The sequence below is a fragment of the Rhagoletis zephyria genome, unplaced genomic scaffold (assembly GCF_001687245.7).
Source record: "Rhagoletis zephyria isolate East Lansing unplaced genomic scaffold, Rhagoletis_zephyria_1.1 Rzeph_scaffold_00231, whole genome shotgun sequence".
Classification (NCBI taxonomy): domain Eukaryota; kingdom Metazoa; phylum Arthropoda; class Insecta; order Diptera; family Tephritidae; genus Rhagoletis; species Rhagoletis zephyria.
In genome coordinates, this window is record NW_016157315.1 from 254,915 (window position 1) to 268,922 (window position 14,008).

Below are 14,008 nucleotides of genomic sequence, written 5' to 3' on the forward strand. Positions count from 1 at the left end.
ATGTATATACTATATAGACTTTCTTCTGTTCGCCCATCCATCAGCAGCAGTCACTCAACATTTGAATTCAATGAATGAATTAAATAGAATTATAATCTGATGACATGATGAGATTAGAAGCCTCATGGCTCTTTGGACTCTACCTTATGGGCAGTAGCGCCGGCGTTACCAGACGCGCCGGCGTCGCCGCCGCCGCCGATTCTTTTTGAAGTTGAACACGCCGCCGCCGGAAAGCCTGTCGGCGTAAACCTCTAGTATGGAAAGGGAATGGAAATTAATACTTCAAATAGCATACTTACATATGGGTATTTCCTGAAAAGTGTCAACCAAGTCCAAAAAAGTAGAATTTTGCCTGGACAAAGTTTAAAGATGCCAATCGATAGCTACACATTTTGTCTTTCATCCACCAAAATATTGGACTAATTGGTCCATTCCATTTCAAGATATTTTCGGCTTTCCAACTACACTTTAAATTTTTCTTTTTTTCGGAGAAACCATAGCTGCCAGAAATCCTTCATAATTGTGGCACACGATTAAAAATAATTGGAAATCTATACAAAAATTTAGTACAGCTTATGTTCTGTAAGCCTTACAACAAAAACAATGTAAAAATGTATTAGGTACGGTCTAAAGTTAAATTAAAAATTGTCCTTTTTTCAAGCGATCGGACGCAAAATATACTTTAAATGTAAAAAAAGAGTCGTATCGTTTACTTTATTTGTCAAAATTTTAATACAAAAGTTGGTTTTGGTTACTCTTGCCAGTCGCACAAAATTTCTTTCGGAAAGCTATAGGATTATCGATTGTAAGTGTATTGAAAATCGGAACGTCCGAACGCTTCAAATAACTTTTGTTCATATTGTTCTATGTAAGTACTAGTACTCACAAAATTGAGTATGTATATGGGTTTTTTTTTGTTAGTATTTGCAAAATTTTTTCGTTAATTTGGTATTAAAATATGGCTTATATTTTAGCAAGCCCCATTTAAATCCAAACCTGAATCTGTCTACGAAAATGATGAAAAATCCGCAAAGCAAACTTTCTAATAGAATTTCAAAAAAATTAGGTATGTAGTTTTATAGCCCATTCAGTTTTAGTATAATAATGTCCAAATTTCAAATGTCTAAAAATTCGCGATGATTTTTGAGAATCGTTTATACATTTGAAATTTGCACATTATTATACTAAAACTGAATGGACTATAAAACTGCATACCTGATTTTTTTTAGAAATTCTTGTTAAAAAGTTTGCTTTGCAGAGTTTTTATAATTTTCGTAGGCAGATTCATATTTGGATTTAAATGGGGTTTGCTAAATATAAGCCATATTTCAGTACAAAATAGAATATAAAAAATTAGCATGTAAAACATTGCGAATATTAACAAAAAACAAAACCATATACTCAATTTTGTGAGTAACAGTAAATATATAGATATAGTACATACCGACGCTTCCAAACCATAATATGCTAAGTCAGCTTAGACTTACAGCGTTTTCTTTTCTCGAAAAAAGGATGCACTTATTCTGCCTTGTGTTAGCGCTGTCAAACTTTCATGTTCTTTTCTCAGCCCTTTCACAAGGCGTCGTGTTCTTTTCTCAACAGGTTGCGCTCTGATCCGGCAAAAGTGCTGCCTTTTCAGCCCTCAAATAAACGTGAGGGTGAGAGTTGCATACAATTATTTTCCGTATCAGAAATAAGTGTTTTGCTTTAAAATTACTAAATACTTACATGCCAAGTGAATAATTTACCGTTTTTAAGTTCTATAAATAAATTGTGATGGAGTAGTATAATTTCTGTTTCATTCTCATATAAAGAACGCAACATTTTCTGAGGTTTCAGGGCAACGCAAAGCAAGAGTTCCCATATAAAAGGGCAGGACTTTTTTTGAGAAAAGAAAACGCTATTAGTCTAGGGCTGACAGCTATCTCCGTAGGCAAACCGGGACACTTTGGAAAATCTAACACCACAACCGCCCCTCCCTTTCCTTTCCTTTAGACAAAAATTACTTACGTACGAAAGTATGTAGTAAAATTTTATTTTGGCAAGACAAAAACAAAACCGTAAAAAGATGAGATTATTTCAACGTACTAAAGTTCAAAATAAACATATAGTGCCGCCCAAAATTATTGGCACAATGCATTCAACATTTTTTTGGTTAAATTTTTTATAAATACATATACCGTTTATACTACATCAAAAAAACAAAAACAGAATTTCTAGACTTTTTGCGAAACTCGGGAAAATTCAATAAATTTGCATACAAGTTTGCAACATTCTAATCAGACTTTTTATACAAATTTTGAAAAGAAGTTTTGTGGCCCAACAATTTTAGTCCCTTTTTGATAATTTTTTGCTGACAGCTTCTTCCATACAAACTATGTTCTACAATTATTTTTGTATGAACGAAACTGCTACATTTTCAATATTTTTCTAAAAGATCTGATGAAAAATTCTCTGAGCCAATAATTGTGTACGCCACTGTACTTATAAGTACACTAGGTTTCATGAAAAAAAAAATTAAGTACAAGATAACATTAAAAAATCAGTCATATTTTTCGTGAACTTGTTTCAAAACTTCTGACTTTTAGGCTGCGTTTCTTTATACATTCCGGATAATCCCATTTCACAGCCGGAATAAACAGAATGCTTTTGAAATATACGTTAACATATCATCAGGAACGTTCTAAAGAATAAGTAAACAAAAAAGTTTATTCCAAACGTTCAGAATGAATAAAGAAATTCAGCCTTAATATAATTTTAAAACTCTGTGCACGTCATTTAACGCACATATTTATGTACTTATATTGAGCAAATTTCTTTCCTTAGTCTATTGAGATGAAATAAGAAAAAAACATTGATCCACATTAGGTGTATTAAAAAAGGTGTGGTTGACAACTCAGTGAGGCTCTCTTTTAAGGTACATACTATAACTTTAAAAAAATATAAACAAATGACGCACTCTTCTGTGTAAGCGGAAAGGAATTTATACGTTCTCTTTGGCATTTTCTAAACACTATAAACACACATTTTTATATTCTATAAACTTTGTCGCGAAAACTTACATTGGAATTAAAGCCCACCCGAAAAACAAACGAGCAAAACAAATAAAAAACAGCTGATGCTAATTAGGAAGAGCACTTTGCACTTACAGGTATGTATGAGGGTATATCGATCACTACTATCTGGAGATGTAACTATATCACAAATGACACCGGTAGTGATTTTTGAACTTTTATTAAATTTGTGCATATAAATCGAAAACCGGGACACTTAAACGAAACCCGGGACATTTTAAGGTTGGACCGGGACACCGGGACCAATGGTCTAAAACCGGGATATGTCCGGCAAAACCGGGACGTCTGGCAGCCCTATATTAGTCAGACTTAGCATAGTATGGTTTGGAGGCGTCCATATGTACGAAGAAAACACTTCAACGAACGTTAATAAAGACCTTCATATAGATGTAGATTTATTTACCCTAAAACCCCATATTTGCATTAAAAAACGAGTGTGTTTAAATTTTCAAACAAAAAATTGTATCCATTGGAAAAAATCGGAACGTATGAATGGGACAACTTTGAACAGTTTTTGGCAGCTACTAAACATCGTTAGGAAGTTTAAGTTGACGCAATGGTAATGGCTGCTTATTATTCTAACAACCGTTCATACATCGTTTTTTTTTTGTACCATTAACAGATTCGCAGAATTTAGCAAAAATCATCAGTCATCTTCGATACGAGTTCCATTTTGGGAACGTCCGAACGGGAACTTTTAATCGCCATACACTTACCATATAACATTTGCGGAAAATATTTTTATTGATTTCAGATACTCATGACAAAAAATTTGTGTTCATTCAGAGCCTACTATAGTTTTTATAATGAAAAAAGTGTCTCCAAACGGAACGTCCGTTACGCAGGAAACACCCATTTGTATGCCCATTAGGGTGGTCCAAAACCAGTAAAGTCGGAGTTGTAATGCTCTCACCCCCTAGGATTGTTCTATATCGTAAAAAAGTATACCCCTAATTTTTATTTTAAAATCAAAAAATATTTAGAGGTCGCTCAAAGCACTCAAAGTTTTCCATGTATTTTTATATGGAAAAATAAATTTTTTCGTAGAAATATTTTTCGATCGGAAAACTATGGTTCTCTTCAGGAGACTTTCAATAATAATACCCAATTGTCTATTTAACCATTTTTTAATACTAACGATTTTTTATTGGTCGCCCCATAGCATTTTTCGGGGTTTTTGTGGGTTTTCGGCGGACCTATAAATTATAGTTGCAATGAAAAAATGGTTAAATAAACAATTGGGTATTATTACTGGGAATCGCCTGCAGATAAACAGAGTTTTCTGGTAGAAAAATATTGATTTTTAACTATTCTATACCATTTTTACGAAAAGTGGTTTTTTCCCCATATAAAATACATGGAAAACTTTAGGCGCTTTGAGCGACCTCTAAATATTTTTTGATTTCAAAATAAAAAAATAAGGGCATATTTTTTCGGTATAGAACAATCCTAGGGGGTGACAGCATAAAAATTCCGACTTTACTTTTTCACGTGCATTTTTGGACCACCCTAATGCCCATATAATTTTATGTAAGCAATTCTAGTAGTGATCACCAATCAGTTGATATTGACTGTGGTAAACCCAGGCAACCTTAGCCTACACACTCTTGTGTTCGAATAGAAGCATACAAATGCATATTGCTACCTAAAGGTGGAAAGGTGCGCAGTCCACTTTCAAAAATTTCAAAAAAATAGACTTGTAATTTTTTCACCTTTAGGTAACGATATATGTACATATGTACGTCTGTGCTTACATATGTATTTATTTATGCACTTGCGTACTCGCTGTGAAGTGAATACAAATAAACATGCAATCGATTCTAAGCCCACACATCACCCAATTACGCTCCCACTCCAATTTAAGTAACAATTTGAACTAAACCAAATTTGTCAAAATTTGCTGGCATCCGTTTCATTATTGAATGTAGACAAATTTTTCTAACAAATTCAAAATCTATGTATTCCGCGCGGCTTTTTGTGTTCGATTAAGATATTTCTAAATAACACTGATCTTGCCGCAATAACAGCGTTTCTCAATCTTTTCATACAGTTGCTCCCTTTACGGTTAGAGCTTAAGTGAAAAATATTTTTTTTTTTTATGTAATTTTTCATCAAAAAATTATTTTCAACGTAAATTACTTTCATCCAACACTAGTCTCGCATCATATCCTCATTCCAAAATCCCTGAAATGTGTTCGTCAAATTTTCCCTACTAAATTAGAATGCACTTATTTCATAAAATCATATTGATATAATTCCACCTTAAGGCATGCGAATGGATTAATTTACCAAAAAACTGCATTAAAAATATTTTTATTTTAAATATGCCTGCCCTTAGATTTAAACTTTTTCTATTATGCGAGGCCATGTACTGGACGGAAAACTTTGGGAATTGAATTTTCTTCAATCAATTTTTAGATACATTTTCAACGCGGTCCAGCTGACGATTAACCGCGAGTTGAGCCAAAATATTTTGGTTGATGTCATGATATAGATCAAATTTTATAATTTCAATGGTAAACCCCCACACACACATGTATGTATATGCAGTATGTCTCAGTACTAAGCTCAGCCCTGTTAAGTTGTTTCTTACAAATCATGGTTGTTTTTGATTTTTAAATTTTACGCAATGTAGAAAATCAAAAGTATAAAATCGGAAGTAAATACATCCAATAGCTGCGGTGGTAGGCTTAATATTTTTTTGATAGAATCATCTTTAGGACAGGGTGGCGACTTTGTTTGGTCCGAGTACATTTTTCTAATTTCAAGGCGAATCTGAAACTTTGTAAAAAATTACAATTTTTTTAAATTTTCTGCATTTTTTCTATAGTGACAAAATCAAGGCGAATTTATACAAGGTGGTGTCAGTGTTGTCACTTCAGAAACCAAATTAGTAGTAGATTATCAAAGAAAAAAAAAAGTGGTAGATCTCTGGAAAAGTGTGGTAGAATATTTGTAGTAACTTAAAAATTTGCCAAGAAAGATATATCAGACCAAGAAGTAGTATTCAATTGTACATAAACTGCATTTTTAGTTTTGTTCTATCGCGCCATTTTTTCGAGATATTTGCCTACTAAGGTTTTCATTTTTATTGTCTTAGAAGGTACGTATGTATATCTGGGTCATAAAAAAGATTATATTTTTAATTTTTGCACTAAGTTCTTAAGTGTTGTTGTCTGTGGAAATACTGTTGGTAAGCAACTTCACAGGCGTATTCTCAGGCGATGTCGCATCTCTAAGAAAATCGCCTCATGTAAGTGTAGATTATCTTCACGCACGCAATAGAAATTTTGAAACGGCAGCACCAGCTATTCAAGTAACACAAAATTCACAATAAGTTTTCTTGACATTCTAATTCATATTAAGGAGAAAATTGACCGTTCAACTCTTATGAAAAAAAAAAACATTTTTCAAATTAGGTTAATAATTTTATGTGGTAGTTGTGGTAGAATTGAAAATTTACCCAAAATGTGGCAGATCTACCACAATTGTGGCAAGTTCGCCACAATACCTTCACTAATTTTGGAATTACTATCTTTAGATTTTAATTTTTGTACTTTAAATCTAAAGCTCTCAAAAAACGATGACGTCCTTGCTAAAAAGGGCGGTTTTAGCGGGTGCATAAAAAAATGTTGCACCCAAAATTTTTTCTCGACATAAGTATTCAAATAAAACTGACGCAAGCTAAACTTTTTTTTCGTGATACGCCTTAATGTGGTGCAAAGTGTCGCAACTAAGTGTTTTTCATATATTCACCGATATCTCAGAAACTAGGTCTGACCTAGAGATACCATCATGATATCCGGAATCTGGATATAATTCTACGTAAGAAAAGTTAGGGATTTTTTAGAGAGTAGCGTTTTTTTTTAAATACAGTGGTTTAGTTAATTGTCTTAATCTAAAGGAAAGAGGTTCCTAATTCGTACATATGAAAAACTGACATTCAGACCCGCGCTTTGGATGTTTAATGTGCACTAGAAGTGCCGCCTTTGTGCAGCAAAAAATCTGCACCCAACAAAGCACTATGAGGCCATTTTCATTTAAGCGGCAGAAAGTCAATTCTCAAAATTTCGATTTTCATAGTTTTGTTTGGTGTTCGATTTGTAAAAAATTGAGGGGAAAACCTCGAAAAAAGCATGACAATCGGAAATACTGTTAATGCTTAAACAGCTGTTGATGTGTTTTTTTTTTCAAAAAACTGCAAATTAAAAAGAGTTTATTGTTTACATAGAAACTGTAAAGTTCAAAAATGCTGAAGTTCCGAATAAATAAAACTATTTTGCGCCAGTTTCCAGGGCAGTTAAAAAATGCGTATAATTTTCGTCACGAAATTGATATCATAAATTTTGTGTTTGTAGTTCAGCTTTCGTCCCTCGAAATATTTACCTCAAAGAGGTATTTTATTTGATATCAATTATTTTGGGATAGTAAATTAAAAATCAACGAAAATCCAAACAAAAATCTAACGGCCCTATTCATAGAAAATAAAATAGATTTAAAGAGCTATATAAAGTGTAATTTTCAGCAGTTACAGTCCNACTCGAAATATTTACCTCAAAGAGGTATTTTATTTGATATCAATTATTTTGGGATAGTAAATTAAAAATCAACGAAAATCCAAACAAAAATCTAACGGCCCTATTCATAGAAAATAAAATAGATTTAAAGAGCTATATAAAGTGTAATTTTCAGCAGTTACAGTCCTCTTTATTTTTTATGAATTTGGGTGTAAATGTTTTATTTTTTTTTTTTTTAATAAATTTCTAAAAACGCTATCTAAATCTGAATGACTTATTCCGAAATTTACCACTGAATTCAATTCCATTGAACCATATAATACAGAATAAAGCGACAATGGATGATCATATCCTTCGTATTAAAAAAAAAATATTTATATAGAAATTAAAAAAAAAGATTAAATATGAAAAATGATAAAACGTAGCAACTTGGTACCAACATTAGATACAACAAACCACTGTATTCATCTCATTCTCTGCGCTGCACACATGTGTTTTTTAAGAAGTTTCACTTCTATCACGATTACGGTGCTGCATTCGCCTTTTTATACCCTAGCACAATTGTGTACAAGAGTATTATAACTTTGTTCACATAACGGTTCTTTGTAACAGCCAAAACGAAACGAGATAGATATAGACAAATGTATACATAAATGTTCAGAATGAATAGAGAAGTCGATTAAGCCATGTCTGTCTGTCCATCCGTCCGTCAGTGATAACGATAAGTGGAGCGAGAATTGAAATATCTCAACTAAATTTGGTATATAGGTTTCCCTTTATCCAAGGTAGGTTGGTATTGAAAATGTGCGAAATCGGTCTGCTGCCACGCCGCACGCAGGTATTTTCGAAAAATGCAAGGACTACAATATTTCAGTAAATATTGGATGGAAATTGTTTAAAATTAATATGTGAAGTAGAATTTTTGTAAAAATTAAAATTATTTTGAATTTTTTTAAAAATGGGCGAGACCCCTCCCACTTATGATGAAATGCTGTATACCAGTAGCCGCTTCACGAATCCTTACCAAATTCGGTACGAATCTTTTCTAGGGTCTAGCTAAGAAATCTGTTGAAAATCTTTGAAATCGGGCAATAAATAAATAATAAGTGTGCGTGGCGCCCTTATGACTACATATGTGTATTTCGGTAACCGATTTATCAATTTCTACTAAACTCAGTTCACTTAATAACCTTGGAAAGAAATTCGCTAAAATTGTTCAAATCGGACTAAAATTACTCCCACTTCTTGTTTAACGGTAAATTTTAGAAATACGAAAACTCCGATATTTCAATAACTGAGGAGGCTAATTTACTCCAAGTTAATTGTTACAACAATCTTTTAGCAATAAATAAGAATGCTGTAGACTATTGTCCGACCGATAAACCGGCGTCGGCATCAGCTAGTATCGGCACGAAATTGAGCATCAGCATCAGCCTCTTTTTTTGCCGAATATTTGGATTTCTTTTCAAATGTTCATGTGAAGCGACAGACATCAAAAATCATTTGCAGACAGCTCACAAAAATGAATTTTTTTTTTTTGGTAGAAGGTGTACGTTTTTTGCTTACAAAAGTATGTTGGAAAATTGGAGGACACTGCTAGCAGAAAAAACTCCCAAAAATTAACGGGATTTTATAGCAGCTTGAAACTTGCACTTCATTATACTAGAATTAAATGGTCCACAAAACCGCATACCAAAATTTTGATTAAAAAGTTTGAAATTTTGGTGAAAATAAGCAGAATTTTTCTAATTTTGGTACAAAGTTTGAAATCTGAATTTATATGGTGTTTGTTGTATACAAGCTAGGCTTTTATAATAAAATAGTAAACATTAAATAAACAGAAGACAAATTCCAAATGCCAAAACCGGTCAAAATGTCACAATTCTTTTATTTTGTGTACTGCTATATGAATGTACATTAGGGTAGTCCAAAAACACTAAAGTCGGAATTGTAATGCTCTCACCCCCAAGGATTGCTCTATATCAAAAAAAAGTATACCTCTATTTTTTATTTTGAAATAAAAAATATTTAGAGGTCGCTCAAAGAGCTCAAAAATTTCAATGTATTTTTATATGGCAAAAAAAAACAATTTTTCGTAGAAATGGTATCGAATTCTTGAAAACCAATATTTTTGGATCGGAAAACCCTGGTTCTCTTTGTTATGTTGATAACTCAAAGTAACCAAATTAGACAAATATGTTAATTTTTAACTAACCAAACCAGTTAGAAAAAATACTAGTTCATAAACTAGTATGTGCCTACCAGTTCGACATTTTCGAAGAGCTTAAGCGTTCAGCGACATCTGCCTTTGAATTGCCAAAGCCTAAAATAAAACGCAATTAATTGCTTTTCTTATAAATGTCGGCTGTGGCGTCACGTGAACACTGCTGGTTATGGTTCTAGGATCGCAGTTCGAGGCCGCTTGGAGGTGGTTAAGATTTTTAAAGTTAGATCAATGTAAGTAGGAATAACTATTTCAATTTAAATACAAATAACAAACTTAAAAATCTAGTTGCAATACAAAAAAAAAGAAACAAGCAAATTAATGGGAAGAAATACTTGTGCCATAAAAAAATAGATAAAAAAAATATATTTTTTTAATTAAATTTAAGAATAACAAAAAAACCGTAAATAAAAACTATAAATAAAAAAAATATTATAAAATAATAAAATAAAAAAAATTCCCTGCGCCAGGGCTTGAACCTAGTACCTCAGGCATACTACCCGAGCGCTTTGCTCTGTCGGCCATTGCGACTGTTGGAGCGCCGCGAGCAAAACGGCATACTAATGCTTTTCATGGGCATGAATTGGCAGACTATCTCATCAACTGGTATGATGCTACTAGTATTTCTACTAGTAGATGCTGATGCATAGCCTAGACAATTGGCATCTCGTAGGACATCGCAATGTTAAAAATACCAGTCGCTAATATTGAAAAAGGATAGAACGTCAACTAGTTAGGCTGAAACTCAAACTGGTAGAATTCTAGTTCACAACTAGTAGCTTTCCCTGCAGGGTATTTGTCGCTATTTGGAGATACTTTTTTCAATTTGAATCGCAATATCTCCACAACAAGAGTTTTCCCAGATATAAGCCATTTACCAAATCAAAGCTAAGGTTTTGGGCTATACATGAGGAAACTAAAAATAAAATCGACTGACCAGGGCTATAATCGTCACATACGATATCGTACTACTCGTCACGTAAAAACGCATTTTTCGGAAATGACATACGTGAGCGTGCTCTTCGTCCCATTCAGCTTGTACTGCCTGACGTATCGTGAACGGATGTTACGATTCGAACCCAGTTTTGAGAAAGGTACGTACAGACGCTACACACATCGCAAAGCATCTCGTAGTGGAGACACGAACCAAAATCAGTTTAGCTATATTATACCAACTAGTAGCCGGAACGCAAGGTATCGTTAGAAAGGTTTTTTGTTTCGCAACACTTTAGCCTAATTTTTGAGAATTGGGATAATCGTTTATGAACATTGCAAACGTTTTCTGAACACACTCTGCAAGACCTTTCCAACGATATCTCAAACATGTCGATTGGGCGTCTGGAAAAAAACTTCCAAATCTCGTGTATATATAAGCGAGTCATTTCAGGATGCTACCTACTGTGGCTGCTTTCGTCACTCGCCCCCACTGCCGTGCGCTGTGATTAGCGTCCGACCGACTCCAGTTTTTTTCAGGTACCGATGCCGGTGCCGATTAATCGGCTTATGGGGAGAGAATCGGCCGATGCCGATGCCGATGCCATAAAAAATTGCAAATAAATGTATTAATTCTTAAAATCAGTTAATTTAACGAAGTTAACAAAACAAAAGAAAACAAATAATTGTATTATTTGGCTTGTTATGCAACATTACATGCACATGAATGTACATTAGAGTGGTCCAAAAAAATTAAGTTGGAATTTTAATGCCGGCACCCCCTAGGATTGTTCTATATCGAAAAAAATATACCCCTATTTTTTATTTTGAAATCAAAAAATATTTGGGGGTGCTCAAAGCGCTCAAAGTTTTCCATGTATTTTATATGGAGAAAAAACCATTTTTCGTAGAAATGGTATAAAACTCTTAAAAATCAATATTTTTCAATCGGAAAACTGTGGTTCTCTTCAGAAGACTTCCAGTATTAATATCCAATTGTTTATTTAACCATTTTTTATGATTAAAGATTCTTCCATTGCATTTTCTAGGGGTTTTGGAGGACCTATATAATATAGTTACTATGAAAAAATGGTTAAAGAGACAATTGCGTATTATTACTGGGAATCTCCTGAAGATAAGAAAAGTTTTCCGATCGAAAACTGTTGGTTTTCAAGAATTCTACACTATTTCTACGAAAAATTGTTTTTCCCCCATATAAAATACATGGAAAACTTTGAGAGCTTTGAGCACTCCCTATTTTTTTTTTTTTTTTTTCAAAATAAAAAAATAGAGGCATATTTTTTTCGATATAAAGCAATCCTAGGGGGTGCCGGCATTAAAAATCCGACCTTATTTTTTTACATACATTTTTGGACCACTTTAATGTACATATATACATAAATACACTCTGTTGCACTCAATGCTAAGGAACTTATATGCTAAGTGAGTATGTATACACATACATATAGTGGTCCGTAAAATAAAAGAGTTGCGATAATTTTTATCGGTTTTAGCATTTGGCATTTGTCTTTTGTTTATTTAATGTTTATTATTTTTTTATAAAAGTCTATCTGGTATACAACAAACACTATATAAATTCAGACTTCAAACTTTGTACAAAAATTATAACAATTCTGCTTATTTTCACCAAAATTTCAAATTTTTTAATCAGAATTTTGGTACGCAGTTTTGTAGACCATTTCTATTCTAGTACAATTAAGTTAAGTTTCAAGCTGCTATAAAATCCCTTTAATTTTTGGCATTTTTTTTTGCTGGCAGTGTCCTCCATATAAAAGAAAATTTTCGAACATACTTTTGTATGGAAAAAGCGTGAACCACCTTCAACCAAAAAAAAATATTTTTGTGAGCTGTCTGCGAATTCCAAATAATCGGCAAAGAATCGGCGAACAAACTCCGATGCCGATGCTCAATTTTGTGCCGATACTAACCGATGCCGATTAATCGGTCGGACTCTAGCTGTGATACTTGAAATGTATCAGACAGCGATGGATAGCTCTGAATCATTCATATCAAGGCATAACTGAAATAAACTGCAGTTTCCGTGTGAAGTAATTGGGCTTTTCAAAATCCCCGAAATGACACCAGAACTTTTTTCGCCTTATACTTCTCGTAAATCTGCTCGAAGTAATTATGGTTACGAAAATTCAAGTTGTGGCTGTGATAACAGCTCAGAATCGTGATTTAAATGTTCAGTACAGTTAGAAGTAGATGACGATGATGGAACTGATCTATTTAGTCCGCAATATACATACTTATACCATTATCTTTCTTTCCAGATTGACTTTAGGAGTAGAAGTATTTTTTGTTGACCTATTAAAGCACATACAGTGACTCAAACAAATGACCACGTGTTGATTTTATTCAAATATTCGTAATGTCTTTTTTTGTTATTTTTATATAAAAATATCGGCTAAGCTTTAACCAAAACCGTGTAAATCACAGCTTCAAACTTTATACAAAATTTAGGAAAATTCAACAAATTTTAGGAGTAGAAGTATTTCTTGTTAACCTATTAAAGTACATACAGTGACACAAACAAATGAGCACGTGTTGATTTTCTTCAAATATTCGTAATGTTTTTTTATGTTATTTTTATATAAAAATATCGTCTAAGCTTTAACCAAAACCACAGCTTCAAACTTTATACAAAATTTACGAAAATTCAACAAATTTTCATTAAAATTTCAATTGGGTATACAGCTGTATAGCCCATAAAATTCTAGTCTAATGAAGTGCAAGTTTGAAACGGCTAAAAAATCGCGTTGATTTTTGAGAATTTTTTTTTGTAGGCTACTTTTTCGGGTTTTTTAATATAACAAGCGCAATTTACCAAAACTTGCATTGATATTTAGAAATTTTGTTCCTGACGGTCTCCCGCGTTTCATTTCATAAGAAATTCATACTTATGTATGTATATGAAAAAGTCCGTCACTGAAAAAAATTCTCAAAAATCAACGCGATTTTTTAGCCGTTTGAACCTTGCACTTCATTAGACTAACATTGTATGGGCTATAAAACTGTATACCCAAAAATTTTCTAAAAATTCGAAAAAAAGTTGAAATTTTGATGAAAATTTGTTTAGTTTTCCTAAATTTTGTATAAAGTTTAAAACTATGACGGTTTTGGTTAAAGCTTACACGTTTTTTTTTTTTTTTTAAATAAAAATTTTTTCTCGAAAAACATTATGAATATTTGAAAAAAATCAACACGTGGTCATTTGTTTGAGTCACTGTACATAT

The 14,008-nt window shown here is 32.8% G+C and overlaps 1 long non-coding RNA gene across 1 annotated transcript in view; it reads left to right on the forward strand.

Annotated features, from left to right (window-relative positions):
• LOC108358292 (uncharacterized) overlaps positions 1-13,745 on the forward strand; it is a 14,648-nt gene extending 903 nt beyond the window's left edge. The window contains exons 2-3 of the long non-coding RNA XR_001846743.1: positions 5,985-5,994; positions 13,694-13,745. This is a non-coding gene — a long non-coding RNA (uncharacterized LOC108358292). The remainder of the gene's footprint in view (positions 1-5,984; positions 5,995-13,693) is intronic.
• Positions 13,746-14,008: the final 263 nt, after the last annotated feature.